Source organism: Pan troglodytes, chromosome 6 (assembly GCF_028858775.2).
Source record: "Pan troglodytes isolate AG18354 chromosome 6, NHGRI_mPanTro3-v2.0_pri, whole genome shotgun sequence".
NCBI classification, from domain to species: domain Eukaryota; kingdom Metazoa; phylum Chordata; class Mammalia; order Primates; family Hominidae; genus Pan; species Pan troglodytes.
In genome coordinates, this window is record NC_072404.2 from 38,040,233 (window position 1) to 38,062,958 (window position 22,726).

At 40.5% G+C, this 22,726-nt stretch overlaps 1 protein-coding gene across 7 annotated transcripts in view; it reads right to left on the reverse strand.

Moving 5' to 3' along the window:
• PDE1C (phosphodiesterase 1C) overlaps positions 1–22,726 on the reverse strand; it is a 593,630-nt gene that overhangs the window by 564,666 nt on the left and 6,238 nt on the right. The window lies entirely within an intron of this gene.

Genomic DNA, 22,726 nt, shown 5'->3' on the forward strand with positions numbered 1-22,726 from the left:
TATATACACAATCAGTCAAGAATAGAAAAATATAAAAGGCTTCTCAGGAAGTCAAGCTAATTTCAAATGTGACCACTCCACCCATCAAGGCACCCCAAAGACCGTTAGAAAAGGAGGTTGGTTTCCAGTGGCTTGCTGTGAGGAAAGGACTTTGTACAGGACAAGTTGAAACTCTACGTGTAAGGAGCTGGTTAGGAATAGTGAAGAAGATAGTGGCTGGCCTAGAGGCCCAAGGCGCCCCAAGCCTACGGACAGGGGCTGGATGCTGTGACCCAAGAGATCTGGGGATGGGATCTTTTGGGGCATGAGGATACACAGTGCAGAGGGCTTTGGAGCACGTGGGATCCAGATGCAAATTCCAGCTTTGCCATTTAGCAGCTTAACCACCTTGTGCCTCTGTTTCCTCAAATGCAAAATGGACATACAAAGAGGGCTCTGTGACCAGGCACAGTGGCTCACGCCTGTAATCCCAGCACTTTGGGAGGCCGAGGCAGGCAGATCACCTGAGGTCAGGAGTTTGAGACCAGTCTGACCAACATGGTGAAACCCCGTCTCTACTAAAAAAAGAAAAAAAAAAAAATTAGCCAGGCATGGTGACGGGAGCCTGTAATCCCAGCTACTCAGGAGGCTGAGGCTGGAGAATCACTTGAACCCAGGAGGCAGAGGTTGCAGTGAGCGGAGATAGCACCATTGCACTCCAGCCTGGGTGACAGAGCGAGACTCTATCTCAAAACGACAACAACAACAAACAAACAAAGAGGGCTCTGCTGAGGGTTAAATCAGATAACTTTTGAGAATTGTTCCACAATGTCGGCCACCTTGGGCAAGCCTTCTGGACAGTCTAATCTACTTGACAGGGATGGAGCCAGTGGAAAGAGTTTTGCTTTTTGTTTGTTTTTTAACTTCAGCACATATTATTGTGCTAAATTAGATACATATTATTTCCTTTAGATAATTTCATATGAAGATGTAATGCCACGCTATTCTAGAACAGATAAACAATAAGAGGTATCATTTCTTAAAGAGAAGTGTAGGGGATAAAAAGTTTAAAAATAAGAATATTTAATCCAGGAACACGATCATATCCAAAATAGGAATAATGCTGTGAGTGGGTAGTTTTTACTAGAAGGAAATCTACTATATTGGAAGAAGATATAGTAGCAGATTAGTTAGTAGAAATTAAGTAACGTTCTTGTGAAAATGTAGAAAACTCACAGCCCCAGAAGAACTTATTGACAAACAGACAAAACAGGACGAAGTTCCCACGCCTGTTACAGGTTTTGCACCATCCCTCCCAGTCTTAGCAACAGGGCCTCCACATTATGATAATAATAATAACACATGGGGCAAATGTTTGCAAAGAAAATGAACATGAGCCAGAGGGGCAGCCTTGTGATCTATCTACTCCACCTTGGAGAACATCCACAGAAGCATGCAGCAGGACTTTTTGCTGCAAATACAGGAAGATGCCATGAAGGGAAGACTTTGGGGAGATAAACTGGGCTGTCTTGCTTAGGAACTCCTGGGGTGTTGCAACCCATTTTTTCTGCCATTGGGTTAGTTACAACAAATGCCAATAAGTCACCTCCACTTTGTCTCACTTGTTCTTTGCAGCAGCAGCTCAGCCTTGGAAGGACGTTGCCTGAGAAATGAAGAAGCTCATTAACTTGGGTCAGTAGATTGGACAGTGTAGCACCTGTAGACCTTGAATCTTTAGACGCCTTGTGTGATCAGCCAGAGAAATGAAAACTAATCAGGAGGGTGAAACTGCAATGGGGCCAGCAGTGAATAGTGAGGAAGCACAGCCAACAGGCTGAGGCCCAGACTCAGTGGTAGCCCTTGCAACCCAGCTTGACTGGCCTGTGCTGGGAAATGCAGCTGGCCTAAGAAATGATTAAATCCTCACACGTCTAGGACAAACATTCCAACCATCCTACCAGACTAGATCATGTACATATACATCCATTTGTCCCACAAGGGAATTACAGAAAAAAGGTGATGTCTCATTGAACTAATGAAGATGTCGTTCTCCCACTTAAGTGAATTCTGGAAACTCTAAACATTCATTTGCACAAATCAATAGAGTCTCAAAGCCAATGTTTATTGCCTTCAGTGAGATTTATTACGCTGTAAAAACTTTGACTTTTGACCAGCAAAATATTAAAAATTAAGTTGCCCATGTCACTCTTGGCTATCTAATCAACAGCCATTCTCCCTTCAAAGACTAGCAAACAGAATTCTATGTTTGGGTGCAATGGACCCAGTCCCGTGAAATGACTTAACGATTGTTCTAACTCAATAGTGACACCCCCTTCCACTAAGCCAGTGATTGATTTAGGAGTGTGCATGTGACCCAGTTCTAGTCAATGAGATTTGAGGAAATAACTGCTGAGGCAGCCATATTGCCACCATTAAGCAATGAACTGGAAAACAAAAGCTGAGAATTGCAGAGCTATTCTTATTGTGTATAAATATTGAATGTGACAAAGGAAAAGAATGCATTGAGCAAAAAGAAATGGGTCTATATTATAATATTAACAAGTATTTATTAAGCATCTACCATATGCTTAGTTAACCCTATGATACGGGGTATGGAATAATTATCAACCTCTATAGCACTGGCTTTGAAATGGAGATGGAGGTGACGGTGTTTCAGGTTGTTAAAGAAGTGCTCTAGCTACTGGTGATGAAGAAATCTATTTCAGCTAGGGCATACCCAGGAGGTGACTTCTAGCACAGCACTCAAATAACATTAGTTACAAAAAAGAAGAGTAGTTACAGTCTTCACAATGACAGACATAGGACAAAGAGTGCCCCAGTGAGAGGGAAGACAGTAGTGTTCAGCCTCTCATATCAGTCCCCTGAACCAGGGAAATAGGCAGCCAGCATTTTGCAAAGCATATTAGAGAAAAGCAAAGATGTCCATTAAAATGAATTGAAAAAGTCTTGGTCCTGTGCTTTGAGCAAATGTATTAACATAAACCAAGAACTTCCTGTAATTACAGCACTTCTGAAGTAAAAGTATGGCTGGGCTACCCCAAAGGACAGTCATCCCACTATTTCTTTAGCCACAGTAGACATAGGGTTATCACAGTAAGGGGAACTGGAACTCAATTTCAGACCCCACTGGACTTCCTTCATGGTTCCTTGCATTTGTTTGTTAGGGAGACAGTATTCACTTCGGGCTCAGGTGGCAGGACAGATGAGCATGGGGGTTTTCAGAAGAGGAGGTCCATGAGAACCAGAGGGTAAAGTTTGAATTTTGCCTTCAAAGACTTGTACACCGATTTGTGGGGGTACCGCAGCTATAGGTGTGTCTATAGTCAGCATGATGCCAACTGACTCATTACCAAAATCAGTTGTGTCAACACCATAAATGTGGCAGCCTCATTCAGAGAAATCAAATGTGAAAGTGTTTTAAATTTAAAAACACTGATGATTTTTAAATTGTGCTTGAGGTTAAATTGTTCCCCTACCTTGTTGGGTTCCTGAGAACAATGCAGTTAGAATAACAATCTCGCTGCTGCATCTTTTCCAGAGATCTCAAAGCATGACTTGAGTGTCATTCTCATTACAAAAGAGGAGAATGGAGGATTGCTTGGGCAGAAACATACACCAGAGGACAGCAGGAAAGCTTGAAGATAGTTAAATCTTAAGAGAGTTCTAGAACTAGAAGGGGTCTTAGAAACATCTAGTATAACCTCTCAAACATTTTTAGCAGTAGAACATTTCATTCAAATGAAATTTTACACAGAACCCCAATATGGATATAATGGCATTTATTTAGGATAGTTTTTTAATTTTATTTTATTTTTTGAGACGGGCTCTTGCTCTGTCAGCTAAGCTAGAGTGCAGTGGCATGATCACAGTTCACTGCAGCCTTGAACTCCTGAGCTCAAATGATCCTCCTACTTCAGCCTCCCCAGTAGCTGGGACCACAGGTGTGCACCAGCATGCCTAGCCTTTTTTTTTTTATTTTAAGAAATAGGTTCTCCATATGTTGCCCAGGCTGGTCTCAACTCCTAGGTTCAAGGGATCCTCCCACCTCAGCCTCCCAAAATGCTGGGATTACAGGTGTGAGCCACCGCACCTAATAGATAGTTTATTTTTCAAGTGAAAACTTTCATATTATAAAGTGGGTCTGTGAGACCAATTAGATGGTTTGTTGGATGTGAAAATTTTAAATCAGGGGTTAAGGACTGTTATGACTAGATCAGCTTCAGCATCCATTGTATTTCTCTGATGTGTGTTAGTTACACAGAATCGCGAAACTTCTGATTGGTAAGTAGGGACAAACTTGAAAGTAGGGATGAGCTTCACCACTCACCCTGCAATCTCAGGATACTTTTCAAAGAAACTGAAATCATAGGAGAAGCTTTATTCCAAGATGAATCAGAAAAATAGCTCATCCTGCAACATAAATTAACGTGTTTACAATTTGCTAATGTGCTTAAGAAAATTGATATGGTTCATAAAATAAGGGCATGCATATAATGTTTTTAAGTACAAATATATTTCATGACTGATGTTTGAATCAAATGTTTGCCCAATTTCTAAAGCAACTCTACAAGTCGCTAAGATTCTGCAGAACCATCTAGAACACACTGATCAAATTAAATTTCCTCTTTTTTATAAATAAAGAATTTAGGTCCTGATTGGAGAGATTATTGCTTGAAGTCACACAGTTAGGGGTGCATATCTAGGACTAAAACCCAGAACTTTTTACCCAAAATCTACAGGGGCTTCCCCTAAAGATGCTGCAGTTCTATGCAAAAATGTTCTCTTTTATATAGATGCCTTTTCTACTGCTAGCAAATAAAGTAAGCTCACACATGTCATCAGATAAGACCTCGAACACTTTGACATGTATTTCCAAGCTAATGAGGAAAAAAAGAAACTTCTGAATAAAAACTTCTCTGCAGGATGCCCACACCCAGCCCCTACTGACATCAGTGGCCCTGATGAGCCAAGCAGGCTCCTGATGAGCTTGTAGGCACATCACCTGCATAGTCACTCACACCAGTGACCACTCTCTCCATGGCCTATACTTTGCACTTTCTCAGTAAATCTTGCTGAACAAAAAGTGAGAAGCCAGTGAACATAAAAGCACATTTTAGGGAAGAGTTTGACATCAAACAAATACCAGCAGCAGGAAAACAGCTCCACCTCCTTTCCATATCCAGCCTCTGTCTAAGACCTCCCCTACCTGAAAGTTAGCAGGAACATCAGGGAAAACAAAATAAAACCAAAAAAAAAAAAAAAAAAGCCTTAAGTCTTTCAGGTTGCACCTGCAAACAGGTCCTGGAAATGGGTTGTGGTTGCACAAGGGCAATGAAATTAAGTGAATGTGTAGTTCCCTTTGTGGTTCATTTATGCACGCACTCCCAAACCCCACGACCACACAGAGTTGATGAATCACTTGTTCTTCTGTTTAACTGAATGTCTAAGACAAGATATCATTCCAATTGCTGAAAATATCCAGAAAATTCATTAACAGGATGACATAATACAGAAGCATGCTCACTTAGTATGACCCTGTAACTGTACATACCAGCTTATCGAGTTGGCATACTTTAATTATGAACTGCAAGATAGGTAAAACTCAATATCCAATTTATGAAAATGCAAACATATTTTCATTTACTTTGGGTATAAATGGCCATAGTGTAAGCAGAAAATTGTATCACAATACTACTCCTGATAATATCAACAATAACTATTTTTGTTGATTATTTACCATATACCAAGCACTGCTATAAATACTTAACACGTATTAGCTCTTTAATTTTCACTATAACTCTAAGAAATAGGTATTATTTGTCAGCCCAATTTTACAACAAAGCAAACTGAGGCAAAGACAAGAAATAGGTATTAGAAGTGACAAAAACAAGCATAAACAGGATTTGAATGAGTGTGCATTTCTTCCTACCTAGATATTAATTGGTATGTAATCATGACTCAGAAAACAAGGAAGAAAAAAACGTTTAAACTTCCCAAACATACAACATCTCCTTCAGCTCTCATGTTAGCACAAATAAGAGGCATTTCAACTCAAGATCAAACAGTTTGATTAAATCCTATAGTTTAGAGATTGAATGGAACCTGAGGATCTAGGAGTGGGGCTGGGTGACTGCAAGAAAGGCAGCTCTTTGCAAGACTGTTCTGTGTGATGATCAGGTGTTGCGGCTCTGAAACCATAGAGCTTGGATTCCAACCCTGGCTCACCACTTGTGAGCTCTGTGATCTTAAGAAAGTTGTTTAATCTTTTCCATGGAAATAATAATAATAATAATAACTATCTCACAGGGATGTTGTGAGGATTAGATGAGCCTGTGAAGGTGTGACATAGCACCCGGTCCACAAGAACCACCATATCAGTTACTGTTACTATGATCACTACTACCACCAACTGGAGAAATAACTGGAAATTAAGGCTTTTATAAGACAGAAAGAACAAAATCCTGGCTTTTATGAGACAGTTGTGTACTACTCTGTTCTTGGACTCATTCATAAGGGGAAAAAAATCCCTATACCCCATATCACGCAAAGGCTGCATGCAGCACAGGCACAGTGGCTCATGCCTGTAATCCCAGCACTTTAGGAGACTAAAGCAGGCAGATCGCTTGAGCCCAGGAGTTACCAGCCTGGACAACATGGCAAAACCCCATCTCTACAAAAAATACAAAAATTAGCCAGGCATGGTTGTGCACACCTGCGGTCCTAACTATCCAGGAGGCTGAAGTGGGAGAATCACCTGAGCTTGGGAGGTCGTGATGGGCTTGAGCCATGATCACGCCACTGCACTCTAGCCTGGGTGATGGAGCAAGACCCTGCCTCAAAAAACAAAAACAAAAAAATCTGTATGCATGCTAAGTTTTCCAACAATAAGCAACATGTGACACTACTCATACATGAATAGTTTCTTTAATCTTCTATAAACCCACTTTTATTAAGTCTTCTCAAATTGCCAATGGGCATTTAGAAATTTTTACAGAAGCTTTGTAAAATGAGATATGATGGATCTGGCCCAAAATGGTATAAAGCGACAAATCCTAAAGCAGATACTTCTGATAAATGGCAATAAAAACATAGAAAAAGATTTTTTAAAATAATAACAGAACTAAAATTGATCATAGTCTAATACTAGAACCTGGGAGCAACTGACAGCACTAAATTAAAACACCAGCAGCTGAGACTTCAGCTCTTGATATAGTCTGGCTTCGATGAATAAAACAGAGGTCACCAGACAAAAGGAAGAAAGAGAAAGATGCTTCAAACCTCCTCTTTCATTCCTCAGCTTCATGTCTGTTCTCCTATCCTCATCCCTAACTCTATCTCCACCTCTTCCAAATCTAAGCAGAAACCACAAATTCTAGAAAATATAACACTAATGTGGGTAAGAAGAGACTTGATGGTAGCACAACACATTTGTCTTAGATAAAGGCAATATACCATCACGATGAACCCTAATAACAACACATACTGGAAATTGGCTTGTCCATGTTCAGAGTACCAGAGAATCAGGCAGTGGGAGGAGATAGAAGGTGCCACTTCATTAGAGCAGGACACACCAATGATGTCCTAATGGAAACAGGAAACTGGACTGGGAGCAGTGCATACCAATATGCCACAAGTGTGAAAAGGGAATTGGATTATATAGCAAAAAAAAAAAGAAGCTGAAACACGGGCAGATGGAAATTAAACACAACGAGTTGCCAAAAAAAAAAAAAAATGCAGGAGAGAAGGAAGGATTCCAAGAAGATAATGTGATTACGGAAGTAATATACATATTGGAAACAGGTTTAGAACCAAACTGATGCTATAGAAAATCTATTTAGTGCTGTGGAAAACAGACTCTCCAAGTTCTAGTAGAATATAGAGGGAAAGAACATGGAAATTAAAATGACTCTAGCTGTGGAAGACAAAGACTGGAAAGTCAATATGAAAAAAATGAGTGTTCCTCAAGGAGAACTCAGAATAAATGGAAAAAAAGTAATAATCAAAGATATAGTAGAAGAAATTCTTCCTCACCTAAAGACAAACTGCATAAGCAGATCAAATGGGCCTTTAGTTTTCTGAAAAATCCATTAAAAGAGATTCACATCTACTCACATGCTTACAAACTATTTACAAGGATAAGTTTAAAATAAAATTTAATTTAAAAACCTATAAGCACCAAGGCAAATAAACCAGGTTGCCTAGCAAATATGAAAATTAGTCAGGCTTCAGACTTCTCCAGTGCTGGACTAGCTCCAAGGCAATGCTGTCTCAATGCCTATAGCATTTTGAAGAAGAAAAAAGTTATGATCCAGTAATTTTTAATGTATCTGCCATGTTGAAAAGGGATGTTCAGATACACAAGCTCTTAAGACACACAGGAGCTTCCAGAAAGCTTCTTGAATTTGTTGTCCAGAAAGGGCACAAAGTAACTGATAATGAAAAATAAAACTAGTTTTAAAAGATAAACAATTGTCAGAAAGCTGGATATAAAAGCGGACTCAATAAAAACTGGAGTGAGGATTCCTTGGGGAGTGAGAGAAATGTTCTAAAATTGGATAGTGGTGGGAGTGGCACAATTCTGAAAATTTACTAAAAATCATTGAATTGTATACTTAAGATGAATTTATTTTATTGCAAATTATGCCTCAATAAAGCTGTTTGTAAAACCAAACTCAAATATAAAAACTGATCAGATAGAAAAGCCAAAATGAAATACACTAACATAGCGTAGCAAGTAGGCAGGATGACAGAGTGTGTTCAACACTTTATCACCAGAGGTGCCATTTCACAAGTGACTCTCACAATCTGAAAAGGCCAATCAAAGAACATTTTTGAAAAATTAAAAATAACTACCACTAGAATATATGTCTTCCAAACATTAGAAAAGATAAAAGGTAAAGAAAATATAGCCCAGGGAAGGAGGATGGGGAAAGGTCGGTCAACAGGTACAAAGTTGCACTTAGATAGGAGGAATAAGTCCTGGTGTTCTATTGCACAGTAGGGTGATTGTGGTTAACAATAATTCATTGTATATTTCAAATAGCTACACAAGAGGATGCTGAATGTTCTAACCACAATGAAAGGATCAATGTTTGAGGTGAAAGATTTGCTAATTACCCTGATTTGATCATTATACAATATATACATGCATTGAAATATGACATTATACCCCATAAATATGTACTATTGTCAATTAAAAATAAAATAAAACTTAAAAGAAAATATAATCTATATACCAAAAAAGAAAACATAAAGGAAAGAGCAACACAGCATCTTTTAAGTAGAAAATGCTGATATGCCAGAAATAAGAGCAAATATAATAATTATAACAATTACATTAATCTCCTCTATTAAAAATTTTGAAACTATAAACTCGGATCAAAAAAACAAAATACTGTACCTAAAGCAAAGTAAAATAAATATATAAGGGCAAAAACCTAATTTCTTGGTCTGATGAAAAGTGTAAACATTTTGAACTGAGAACTTCATTTAAAATGGTTATTCAACTTCACGTTTATTGCAACAGAAAGGTGACCATGACATATTTGTAAGTGGGGAAAAAATGTAGACTACACAACAGCATGCACAGAATGATCCCACAGCAAATTGTGAATGTGTGTGTTCATGTGCACACACACCCAATAGAATATATAAAAGGGATTCACTAAAACATCAGAAGTAGATTTGGGGAGATTTTAATTCTTTGGTCTGGTTGAGTTTTTAACAATGAGAATATAATATGTTCACACACAGAGATACACACAAGATATTGTAAATTTGTAGAAAGACAGTGGTAAATACCATTTAGTGGTACTTACCCAATAATTTTATATTGGAAAGCAGTAAAATTGATAGTGAATGTATAATTCTCATAAATTCCATGAAACAAGTTATAGTGTACTAAAATATGTATAAAGCTAAAACTGAAATACAAGAAGAAATTCATAAGAACAAATTATATTAGGATAATTCTTTAATAAAGAAATTGTCTTCATCAGGTCAAACAGCCAAAAAATAGAGAAAAAGCTAAATAATTGTATTAATCTAATTACTAATCTGGATAATGACTCTTCATTATATCATTACAACATAATTAAATTAATTTAATAAATACATTGACGATACATATGAAAACAGAAACATACTCTATTTTTCAGCGCCCATGAAACATGTACAAAAATTGATTTAGAATTGGACCACATAGAAAGTTGCAGTTATGCTCTTGACTACAGCCCTATCAAAAAGTCTAAAAATTTTCTAATGAAAACTGGCAAATTTAAAGTCCATCAAGAATAAAAATGAGCAAAAATAGCCTGGGGGAAGTTGTTGCTTTGGGAAGCTGAGGCAGGAGAATTGCTTGAGGCCAGGAACTCGAGACCAGCCTGAGCTACACAGCAAGACTGTCTCCACAAAAATCAAAAAATTATCAGAGTGTGGTGGTACACACCTATAGTCCTAGCTACTTGGGAGCCTGAGGCAAGAGGATCACTAGAACCAAGAAGTTTGAGGCTACCGTGAGCTATGATCATGCCACCACACTTCAGACTGGGCAACAGAGTGAGACTTTTTCTCTAAAAAAATTTAAAAGTAAAGAGGAAATTCCAAAAGCAGACCCAAATATGTATGTGTGTGTAACATTAGTATTATTAAATTAATATTTTAAATCAGTGCAGAAAAAAATGGGTAAATTTAGGGAAAAACAATTAAATCTCTACCTTATTACAAAATGAATTTTAGATGAAGGATTTAAATATAAAAATAAAACTATAAAGTACTAGAAGAAAATATTGATGCATATTTTCAAAATCTGTTCAATGTAGAAGTTTTTCTAAACATGAATTATAAATGAATAAAACTGATAGGCTTATTTAAAAATTTAACATCTGAACATAAACAAGGCTAAAAGGCCTATTTGCAAACTGTGAAAATTATTTGCAACAAATATCACAAAGGCTGAATAGCCTTAATTTTAATTTTTAATTTTGATATATAAAAAATTCATATAAATTAAAGGAAGTCAGGCCAGGTATGGTGGTTCACACCTGTAATCCCAGGGCTTTGAGAGGCTGAGGCAGGAGGATCGCTTGAGCCCAGGAGTTCAAGGCTGCAGTGAGCCAAGGTGGTGCCACTACACTCTGGGCGACAGAGTGAGACCTTGCCTATAACAAAACAAAACTAAACTAAAGGAAATACCCCAACAGAAAAACTAGTGAAAGGCAGCAATGTGCTACTTATAAAAGAAATAAGTTGCACAGCTAGCACAGGCAGTACAGCATGAGTCTCTTTAAAGAAATATAGATGCACACGTATGTTTATTGCGGCACTATTCACAATAGCAAAATTTGGGTTGGAACCAACCCAAATGTCCATCAATGATAGACTGGATTAAGAACATGTGGTACATATACACCATGGAATACTATGCAGCCATAAAAAAGGATGAGTTCATGTCCTTTCTAGGAATATGGATGAAGCTGGAAACCATCATTCTGAGCAAACTATCGCAAGGACAGAACGTGTTCTCCCTCATAGGTGCGAGTTGAACAATGAGAACACTTGGACACAGGGCAGGGAACATCACATACTGGGGCCTGTCGTGGGGTGGGGGACGGGGAGAGATAGCATTAGGGGAAATACCTAATGTAAATGGTGAGTTAATGGGTGCAGCAAACCAACACGGCACATGTATACATATGTAACAAAACTGCACGTTGTGCACATGTACCCTAGAACTTAAAGTATAATAAAAAAGAAAGAAAGAAAGAAAGAAATATAGATGGTCGGCCGGGTGTGGTGGCTCATGCCTGTAATCCCAGCACTTTGGGAGACAGAGGCAGGCAGATCTCCTGAGGCCATGAGTTCGAGACCAGCCTGACTAACATGGAGAAACCCTGTCTCTACTAAAAATACAAAATTAGCTGGGCGTGGTGGCGCCTGCCTGCAATCCCAGCTACTCGGGAGGCTGAGGCAGGAGAATCGCTTGAACCCAGGAAGTGGAGGTTGCAGTGAGCCGAGATCGTGCCATTGCACACTCCAGCCTGGGCAACAAAGGCCAAACTCCATCAAAAAAGAAAAAAAAAAAAAAAAAAATATATATATATATATATATGGTCAATTAACACAGGAACAAAACAGTTTCAATCTCACAAATAGTCAAATAACAGAACAGTTATATGTCTTCTTTTTTTTTTTTTTTTTTGAGATGGAGTCTCTCTCTGTCGCCCAGGCTGGAATGCAATGGCACGATCTCGGCTCACTGCAAGCTCCGCCTCCTGGGTTCACACCATTCTCCTGCCTCAGCCTCCCGAGTAGCTGAGACTGCAGGTGCCCACGACCATGCCCAGCTAATTTTTTGTATTTTTAGTAGAGACGGGGTTTCACCGTATTAGCCAGGATGGTCTCGATCTCCTAACCTCATGATCCGCCCACCTCCGCCTCCCAAAGTGCTGACATTACAGGCATGAGCCACTGTGGCCGGCCTATATGCCATTTTTTACTTATCAAGTTATAACTCTTTAAAGGTTAAACTCCCATGTTCATAACATCAACATGAAACCTCAAACCTCACGCGTGGAATTGCAAACTGGTAAGACATTGGAGAGTGGGAGTGGTTTAGAATGTACATTTCAAATGTGTCAAACATAGTCAATTCTTTCTACTCAACAATTCCTAAGGCAAAAAGGATTTATAAAGATGTAGAGACAATGATAGTTACTGTAATGTTATTTGTGGCAGCAAGAAAGCAGAAAGAACTTAAAGCACCCAACAATAGAGGACCAGCTAAATCAATCGTGATACCTTAAAAACTGTGATGAAGAAGAATATTCATATGAAAAGACATTAATTATACATTGTTAGATGGGAAAAATAAACTACAATACAGTAATGGTCCCATATTTGAAAAAATATTAATAAATGTACATTCATTCAGCAAAAACAACTTTTTTTTTGTTCAGGGAAGATATTCACCAAAATGTTAATAGTGGTTCTGTCTACATGTTGGTATGACAGGTAGGATTTTTGTGTTCTCTTTGCCAATCCCTATTTTATAAATTTTTCCACAATCATATGTTTAACTTGCATAATAATTGTTAAAATAGTAACAATGGTAGTAATAGCATGCTGAAATTAAGCTTTTTCTCTTTTTGAAGAGCATTGGCATGCCAGTTCTTTTTCTCCTTAGCATGAAAGAAAGCACCATGGATCCACATTAAAAGAAAGATGTGGCTTGCCATCACCCTGAGGGACACTTTCAGTGGGATGATTACAGCTGCTATGACAACAAGAGGAGGATGTGATGTCACATAATGATCCAGTGACTTCAACGGTCCCGTCCCAATGCAGAGCTTTGCTGCCAGCTGGAAATCCAGCAGAGACCTCATTAAGGGCATCTGTTCAGTAATTACTACAAGTTTCCCTTCATCACGCATCCAACTTTGAAAACAGCCCTACCGCAGAACTCCAATGCCTGATTCACAGAGGGCTTTAATCTTCCATTTCTGTAGCGCTCAGACTGACTGCCACCAGAGGACCAGGGTCAAGTTTTGGTGCAGTCAGTAAATACTACCTTGATCAACAGGGACCAGGGCGGGAAGAAGCATCCAGAGGACATTTATTAACACCAACAAAGACTAGAGCCTCAAGGTGTTTAACTAAGGTATCTTATTTTGCATCCTCCTAGAACATTTAAATATTGTAATTTCCATTAGAGAAAATCTAATACACCCCTAACCCATAGAAAAGAAGGGCAAATAGGACTGACTGCACAGCAAGCCAGAGAATCAATTGCAAAATATGCATAATGAATTCTCCTACAATTAATATGAAATCCCAAGACCCTATTCACATGGCACTAGCACTGGTGCTCTGCATAGAATAGGGGCAAACTGCTATGGTGGAAGGAGCCAGACAGAACTGGTGTCAAGTCCCAGCTCTACTACTTAACCTCCTAAGCCTCTGTTTCGTCACCTATAAACTGAGAATAATAATGAGTCAAAAGAGTTGGAAAATTCAGCATAAAACTCTTAGCCTAGTACCTAGTATTCCAAATAAAGTTAGTTCCCCTTGAAAAGTTTCACAGAAAACTACACAGAAATGTCAATGAATTAATTGCTTCTTTATTAAGTCTTGACCAATGCAAGAGTCTCCTAACTGCCCTCTCTCTTGCCACACCTACTGCTATTATCATCCTCACATATCACACTATTCTTATATATGGTGTTTTCTCTGTCTAGAATGTTCCCAGAATTTCTCCCCTGTCCATCCCATCCCCAACCTCATCCAGCTCTGTGATTCCTAAACAAGGCACACAGCAGAATCACTTAGAGATCTTTCTTAAAATGCACATGCCAGGCTGGGCACAGTGGCTCACGCCTGTAATCCCAGCACTTTGGGAGGCTGAAGCGGGCAGATCACCTGAGGTCAAGAGTTCAAGACCAACTGGCCAACGTGGTGAAACCTGTCTCTGCAAAAATACAAAAATTAGCCAGGCATGATAGTGGGTGCCTGTAATCCCAGCTACTTGGGAGGCTGAGGTGGGAGAATCACTTGAACCTGGGAGGCAGAAGTTGCAGTGAGCAGAGATTGTGCCACTGCACTCCAGCCTGGGCGACAGAGTGAGACTCTGTCTCAAAAAAAAAAAAAAAAAAAAAGAGAAAAAAAGAAAAAAATGCACTTGCCAGGTCCAACCCACAATTATGGAATTGGAATCTTTGGAGCATGGAGCCCAGAAATCCTTAACAAACTCTCCATTTGGTTTTTATGCAGCCAGCCCTGTTGCTGCAGCGTTTGAGAACCACTGACGTGGCTGATTCCTCTTCTTTAAAACTCCATTTGAAAACTTTCATACATCACTGGTGGAATCATAAAATGGCACAGACACTTTGGAAAAGTTTGGCAGTTCCCTAAATGTTATACAATAATTTACCATACACCCCAACAATCCCACTCCTAGGAACCTACCCAAGAGACTTAAAACATATGTCCACACAAAGACATGTATGTAAATATTTATAGCAGCATTATTCATAATAACCAAAAACTGGAAACAACCTGTGTCCAACAATTAGTTAATGGATAAACAAATGTATATGTTCATATAATGGAATATTATTCAAAATAAAATAGAATGAAGTACTTATACATGATGATGATTGCATAACTGTAAACTCACTAAAACTTGTTGAATTGTACTCTTAAAATGGGTAAATTTTATTGTATGTAGATTACACCTCAATAAAGCTGAAGAAAGGGAAAAGAAAGGGAGAAAAGGAACAGGAAGGAAGGGAGAAGAAGAAGAAAGAAGGAGAGAGGGGAGGAGAGGGGAAGGGAAGGGAGTGGTACTGGGGAGAAGAGAAGGGGGGGGAGAGAGGAAGGGAGTGGAGGGGAGGGGAAGAGAGGAGAGGAGAGGAGGGGAGGGGAAGAGAGGAGAGGAGAGGAGAGAGGATAAGGGGAGGGGAAGGGAGGGAAAAATAAAACTAGAGTGGAAAAAACTAAGTCCAAGCGTTTGCCAACCCCTCCCCCTGCAATATCTTCATCCTTTATAAATCTCTCAAACAGCACTTGGCCTCAGCATGTTACTTGTCAGTGTCAGTCTCCCCACAAGCCCACATGCTTTTCAAGGATGAGAAAATTCTTTAATATCTTCCTATACTTGCAGGGAGGTCAGTAGGCACTAACTAATGTTTGTAAGAAAATGTAGGAAGGAATGAGTGGTTGTTTGAGCTTTCTGCTGAAACACACTGTAAGAAACATTCTAGCTCTAAGAACTTAATACTCAGTTTCCCGCTTATAAAGTCATAAACTCTCTCATTGGGATGCTAAGAGGAGATGCTAGATGTCCCAAGAGTGCTTTGGATTTTTACCCAAGGCATGTCCCACAGGTGTAAGAAGGGCACTTCCTCTGACATGTCCCATGCATAATCAAGCTCTCAGATAACCAATGTAGCGTCAGATTCAAATCCAGATCTCTCCACTTCCCTGGATTAGTGTGTTAGTTTCCTCATCCGAAAATGAGAAATTAAATGAGCTAGTGCTTACAAAGCCCTTAGAAGAGCATTTGGCATACAGCAAACGCTCAACTACAAAGAAAATAGTAGTATATATGGTGTGTGGAAGGGGTGTGTGTTTGTATATAAAATATGTGTGCATATAATTGGTGAGACACCTCTGCCAAAATAGGCCATGCTGTAAAATACTCAGAAAAGTTTCACCTGCCTCATGGGGCATTCAGGATTAGGGAAGCTGATACAAACACAAAAGAGAGCCTAGGCACTAAGTTAGAGAGACCAAGAGAGCTGACTAATTTAAAATATCCATATATACAATTAAGTTTTAAAAGCAGGTACTAGAACAACATGTATGATCCCATTTAAATAGAACTGCAATAGAATAGTATGTGGACCAAGGATAGGATATTAACAGAGGTCATCTCTGGATAATGAGGTTTTCTTTCCTGAGTGCCTAAAATGAATATGGATCGTTTTTATAGCCAAATAAAATTAATAATGCTATCTTCATTTTGTTAAAAAATGAATTAAGTAATTAGGAAAATTAAGACAGCCTCCAGCCCCCAAGGACCACCTACTGCTCTGGCAGCCTAAAAGTTTGCCTGGTTTGTTTGAAAGAGAGAACTAATACCCAGAAGGCTACAGCAAGGCCCAGATAGAAAGGAAGAATGCAGGCCACACAGAAATGGCTAGTTATTATTAACACATAATAGCAAGAACATTCAGCAAATACTCAACAACTGATTCTCCACAGCATAGCCAGAGTGTGTGTTTATAAACAGAAATCTGATCTTGTCCCCTCTCCCTAAAATGACCAAATTGCCTTCCACTGCTCTTGGAGAAAAAAACCAAAATCCTCCAGTGGGCCTATAAGACCTCATATAATCACCTCTCCAGCCTCTTCTTAATGCTCTCACAGCCCTCAATAGCCCATCTCCTCCCTCCAGCCACAGGGCCTCTGCACAGGCTGCCTGATCCACCTGGAGGCTTTCCCATCGCCTCCCCAACACCCTTCACCAGGGAAGCCCATCCCAATCCCCAGACAAATTAGATACCCCTGCTGGGCATGACCACAGCACCCTGGCCTTGCCATCAGAGGACTAAGCACAGTTATACCAATGTCTGTGGGCCCCACTAGGCTGTCATCACCATGTCATCAGGGCTGGCTTGTTTGCTCACATAGTATTCCTAGTGCCTAACACAATCGCTGCCATAAAGAATGCACTCCATAAAGACAGGCTAAGTGAGTGGTTACGGCCCATGCGCAGGCAGGGCACTGCAAAGTACGGGTCCAGAGAAAAGCAAAGGCCAGGTCATGGAAGGCCCATGGGTCCTACCTGGGAATGTGGGCTTGATCCTGCATGCAGTGGGAATCTCCCTCCTGGGTTTTAAACGGAAGGGCAGCAGGATCAAAAAGCCTACAGACTTTAAATACTAATTAGATGAGGTGAGGGTAGGAATCTGCACAGGAAAAGGAATCTACAATGGTTCCCAGGTTTCTAGTTCAGATGCCCAAGCTTTCAAAAATGTAGAAACTGGCTGGGCGCAGTGCCTCACACCTGTAATCCCAACACTTTAGGAGGCCTAGGCAGGCAGATCACTTGAGGTCAGGGGTTCGAGACCAGCCTGGCTAACATGGTGAAACCCCATCTCCCAGCTACTTGGGAGGCTGAGGCAGGAGAATCACTTGAACCCGGAAGGCAGAGGTTGAAGTGAGCTGAGATTATGCCACTGCACTCCAGCGTGGGCAACAGAGTGAGACTCCGTCTTAAAAAAACAAAATGTAGAAACTAGATTGGAGTCATGGTTCTGAAACAAGTCACTCCGACTTCTTGGAGTAGCAGTTTCTCCACCTGTAAAATGGAGCTGCTCATAGATCTTTTCCAGGGGAATTGGTAGCATCAAATGAGCTGATGTTTGGGAAAGTGCTTTACCAATAGTAAAGCCTCTCATTATCATCAGCAACATGGGGGCAATAGTTTGCATAATTACCCCAAAAAATAGCCTCCTTGAAATAGTCACTAAGACCAGGCTGACAGTCTTACACAACTGGACTAAATTCTGCACCTTTTAAACACTTTTCACTGTCTTAAACGGTTGGCCTCATGAATGACCCAGATGAGAAAGAAAGAAAATGCATCCTGTTGGAAAACAGGGTTTCTGTGGGGCCCAGCAGATGGTTGGGATCTAGTCTGGCTCAAGTCCTGCTGGTTCCCTCTTTAAGAGATGATTGATTCCTCTCCAATATTAACTGACTCGATACAATTTGAAAAGTTAAAGTAATTTCCAACTGTTTAAGGTGAGTCACTAGATACAGTGGACCTTTCTGAGAAACTGTAAACTAATTACTTTAAAAAAGAATTCCATTCACTTTCCCACTCACTGCTTAAATCCTATTGCGTTAATGTGTGTTCCCTGGGCCCAAAGTCAGAGAAAAACAATGCCAGCTTTCTCTTGGGGTCTCTCAGAGAGATGAAACTTCCAAAGGGCTGGAGGGTTCCCCTATTTGTGATTACTAGGCAAACATCTAAGCCAGAAGAAATACCTTCAGGTTTGGCATGAACTAGGAAGAAGAAAAGGGAAGGGGAAGGAGTCAGTATTTTTCAATATTTTTATAAGCACCTGCAATTGTCATTACTGGGCTAGAACTTTACATATGTCACATCATATGTAGATATTATTATTCCTACTTTACAAAATTAAGAAACAAGATTCAGAAAGGTAAAAAAAGAGGTCAGAGGCCAGGCACAGTGGCTCATGCCTGTAATCCCAACACTTTGGGAGGGCAAAGCAGAAGGATCGCTTGAGCCCACGAGTTGAAGACCAGCCTGAGCAACATAGTGAGACCCCATCTCTAGAAATAATAAAAATACGTTAGCTGGGCATGGTGGTGCACACCTGTAGTCCCAGCTACTCAGAGGCAGGCTGAGGCAGGGGGATCGCTTGAGCCCAGGAGGTCAAGGCTGTGGTGAACCGTGATCGTACCATTGCACTCCAGCCTAAGTGACAAAGCAAGACTCTGTCTCTAAAAGCTAACAAAATAAATAAGTGGTCAGCTATTTCATAAATGGTGAACATAACAACTTATCAATTCACATTCTGTTTTGTCCAAAGATAAAGAAGGAATATTCTCTCCACCATATACACTACAAAAATTTTATTGAGATAATCTCTAAAAGCCAATATGTCTGAGAAATGAAATATGTAATTCAGCAGTTCCAACACAGCAAAACCAAAAAAAAATTAAGCCAGGAAGGAGCCCTGTAGTTGAACTGCAATGAAACCCTTACTTATTACTTTGACCTTGAGCAAGTCACTTCTCCATCTGTCTAATTTCAGCTTGTGAACGCTGAATTCGACTATCTATAATGCTGGTGGTTACTAGTCCATGCAAGTCCAGAAGGGGTTTCTTCTTCTTTTCTCCTCCCCAAGCCCGTGGAATCGCACCTGAGCCACTCTATGAAGTTACCACAAAGAGAAGCAGCACAGCCATTTGGGGAAGCAGAGAGAAAGTCAGCAAATCAATTCCTGCAATGTGGTTTCTTCTCAAACTCTGGCAGCAGTACCTGTGACCTAATACTCCAGGGCAGAGTCTTGGGTGCTTTGGACCCTTGTCCAGAAGACACTGCCTTCCACCAAGTGAAAATCAACTTCTAGCAACTCTGCCTCCAAGCCTGCCCAGGGTCCCCTGGGGAAGGCCTGGTTCTCAGGCCAAGGTCCCAACACACTCCAGTGCCTGTCTGCCAGCAGCACAGGAAGTGCCAACCAGCTCTCCCCAAAGCAGCTGGCACCAATTACCCCAACCCAGCTGGAAGCACCCAGCTTGGCTGAGACAGGCACTCCAGATCCCTGGCCTGGTCGGAAATCCTACCCTAAAACAAAGACAGACTTGCAGCCGTGCCAGAATGCTACATAAGTGGCTGGTGGAGGGTTGGCAGAGGCAGCCAGGGGCAGGCGGGTGAGCACAGTCCAGGGAAGCAGCTGTGGGTCTGGAAGTCTTGCCCACACCCTGATTTCAGAATCCCTCCATCATCACAACCAACAGCTACCAATTAACAGGCACCTAGAGCACACTGGGTTCTTACATTCCTCATCCTCTTGAACCCTCCCAACAACGCAACAAAGAAGGAATCGCTATCCCCATTTACTAATGAGGGCCTCAGGGGTCACAGAGGTGAATGATCATTCCCCCAGCCACAGAGATAGGAAGTGCCAGAACTGGGTCTAGAGCCCAGGTCTTCTGTATCACTTGCCTTTCCACCTGGCATCCTGGCCTAGGAGAGCTAACATTCTAACAAGGGCCTGGCAGCTAGGGACTCACTTTGCAAAACCATCACAAGTGACACAGTAAATCCTGAAAGATGTTAACCTGCTGAAGAAATGGGAACACATGGATCCATGAAGAACAACCATAAAGTATCAAGAGATCATTACCCAAAGACACAAAAGTGAAGCACACGAAAAATGCCAATTTTGAACAACAGAAAGCAGAAGACAAAGTCACCCTTACAGGTTTTTAAACAACAGTATATATGGTGATTTGATCAAGCAGGACTCAGAGTTGGTTATTAGTATTTTCAAGTTAATAATATTATGAAAATATCTTATAATGGATATAAACTATAAATATATAATAATAAAAACATTTACGTAGAACTTACTTTGTACCAGGTGCTATTCTGAGGGCTTGATGTGTATTAACTCCTCTAACACCCTAGGAGGTAGGTAATATAATTGTCTACATTTAACAGATGAGCACATGGAAATACAGAAAGGTTAAGTAACTTGTCCAAAATTACACAGCTAATAAACTGTGAAGCCAAAATTCAACCAAGGCAGTCAAACTCCAGAATCCAACTCTTAACCTCTGCACAGACTGCCTCTCAAATCCAACAAGCATTTATCAAGCAGGATCCAGGTTAGATGCTTCTGTATCTATTATTAATTTGTTATTCATTCTTACATTTATTCTTTCTAACAAATCTAGCAGCATGAATTGAAGCCAAAAAGGTTTCATATCACATCAGAATGGAGCTAGCCCTGCAGGCACTCAGAAACACTTGGAAATCTCCAGCTAGTCCCCATTTCCCACCGGAATCTGATAGTTAGCATATAGGTGAAATAGCTGGAATGCCCGGGCAGCTACACATGGACTTGCCTTTGGTCCTTTCTTGAGTTTAGCTCAGCGGTTATTAAACTTCACTATAAGTAAGAAAACTGTACAATGCTGTATACACAAAGCCTAGTATGCTTACTTCATGAATAATTTCACCTCTGAGTTCTTAACTAGTCCTGCACGCAGTTTGCCTCCTCTTTGGTCTGAACTCTACAAAGCATCCATCACAAATCCCCAGTGTACCTCACTTAGCCATTCCCCAGCATCTCACCTACTCTGAGAAGGCCAGGGTCAGGACTTGAAGCTCACCTCTTCCGGGAGGGGCAGGAATCGCAGAGATTTCCTTACTTAACCAGTTTGTTTACAGATGGAGAAATTGTGGCCCAGGTTAAGTGACTTACCTGGGATCAAAGAGCAAGTTAGTAAGGAGCTAACCCCATCTCTGAATCCAGTATGTGTTTTCTAATAGTCTGTGCTTTTCTCCTCTGTGGTTCCCCCGCCCTTCTACAATGTCTACTTCAGTGTTATGTTCAGCAAATATTTATTAACCTACCAATAATAATAGTTCACAATTTTGAATGCCTTGACTGTGCCAGGCCCTGTGCTAGAAGCTACAGTTTCATTATGACTTTCATGGGCCCTAGAAACTTTTGCTTTTGTGGTTCCCTTCCTCCATAAAAAAATAATTTTTAAAAATTTAAAATATATTTTAGGACTACATTGAAATGAAGAATATAATAATGTTAAGTTTTCTTAACTTTTTTATTATTTGTTGAGGTAAGAACACTTAACATGAGCTCTACCCTCTAAGCAAATTCTTAGGTGTACGACATTGTACTGCAGATCTTTAGAGCTTGACTAAAACTCTATGAAGTAAAATATTTTATTCAATCTAAAAGTTTATTTTTTCTTTCAATTATAAAAGAAATTAAAATATTTTCAGAATCCTAAAAATATTGCAGTCTGATCACTATGCTTACTGTACCCAGTGGATAAATCAGCCCTAGTAAGTGTTCTAGTTGCACTATCTCATTTGATCTCCTTCCCTAGCATGGTAGATACTATTTATTATGTCCATTTTACAGCTTAGGAGTCTTAACATTAGCCATGAAATGCCACCTCTCTAAGATCACAGCAAAAGGAAGATGGGGTTCTAGATTTGAACCACAAGTGTCTGACTCCAGAGACTGTTATATTCTGGACTCTACTCAGTGCAATTTACCCATCCTGGTCCCCTCCTCCTGCTGTGTTCCAAGCCAATCCCGAAGCCCAGCTCAGGACCGTCATTCCTTCATTACTATTCTCTCCACCACTCCCAACTTCCCCATGGCCCCAGGTGGACCCTGTCCAGGTCTGTGGAGGCTGAGTGGACACGCCAGGCACACTGTGTGGCTCCGGAAAGTGCATCAGCCTATAGGAGGGCAGCAGTGTGCCCAGTACCCACTTGACTCTTACTCTCATCTGGTGTCAGCGGCCAGCACAGTTGTACAGGGCATCCTGGCTGCCCACCCACAGAGTGCAGCCACAAACCCTGGGGATCACACCACTGATGCTCACCCGCTCCCAGCCAGCACCAGCTCTACTCACAGTATGATTTCAGGCA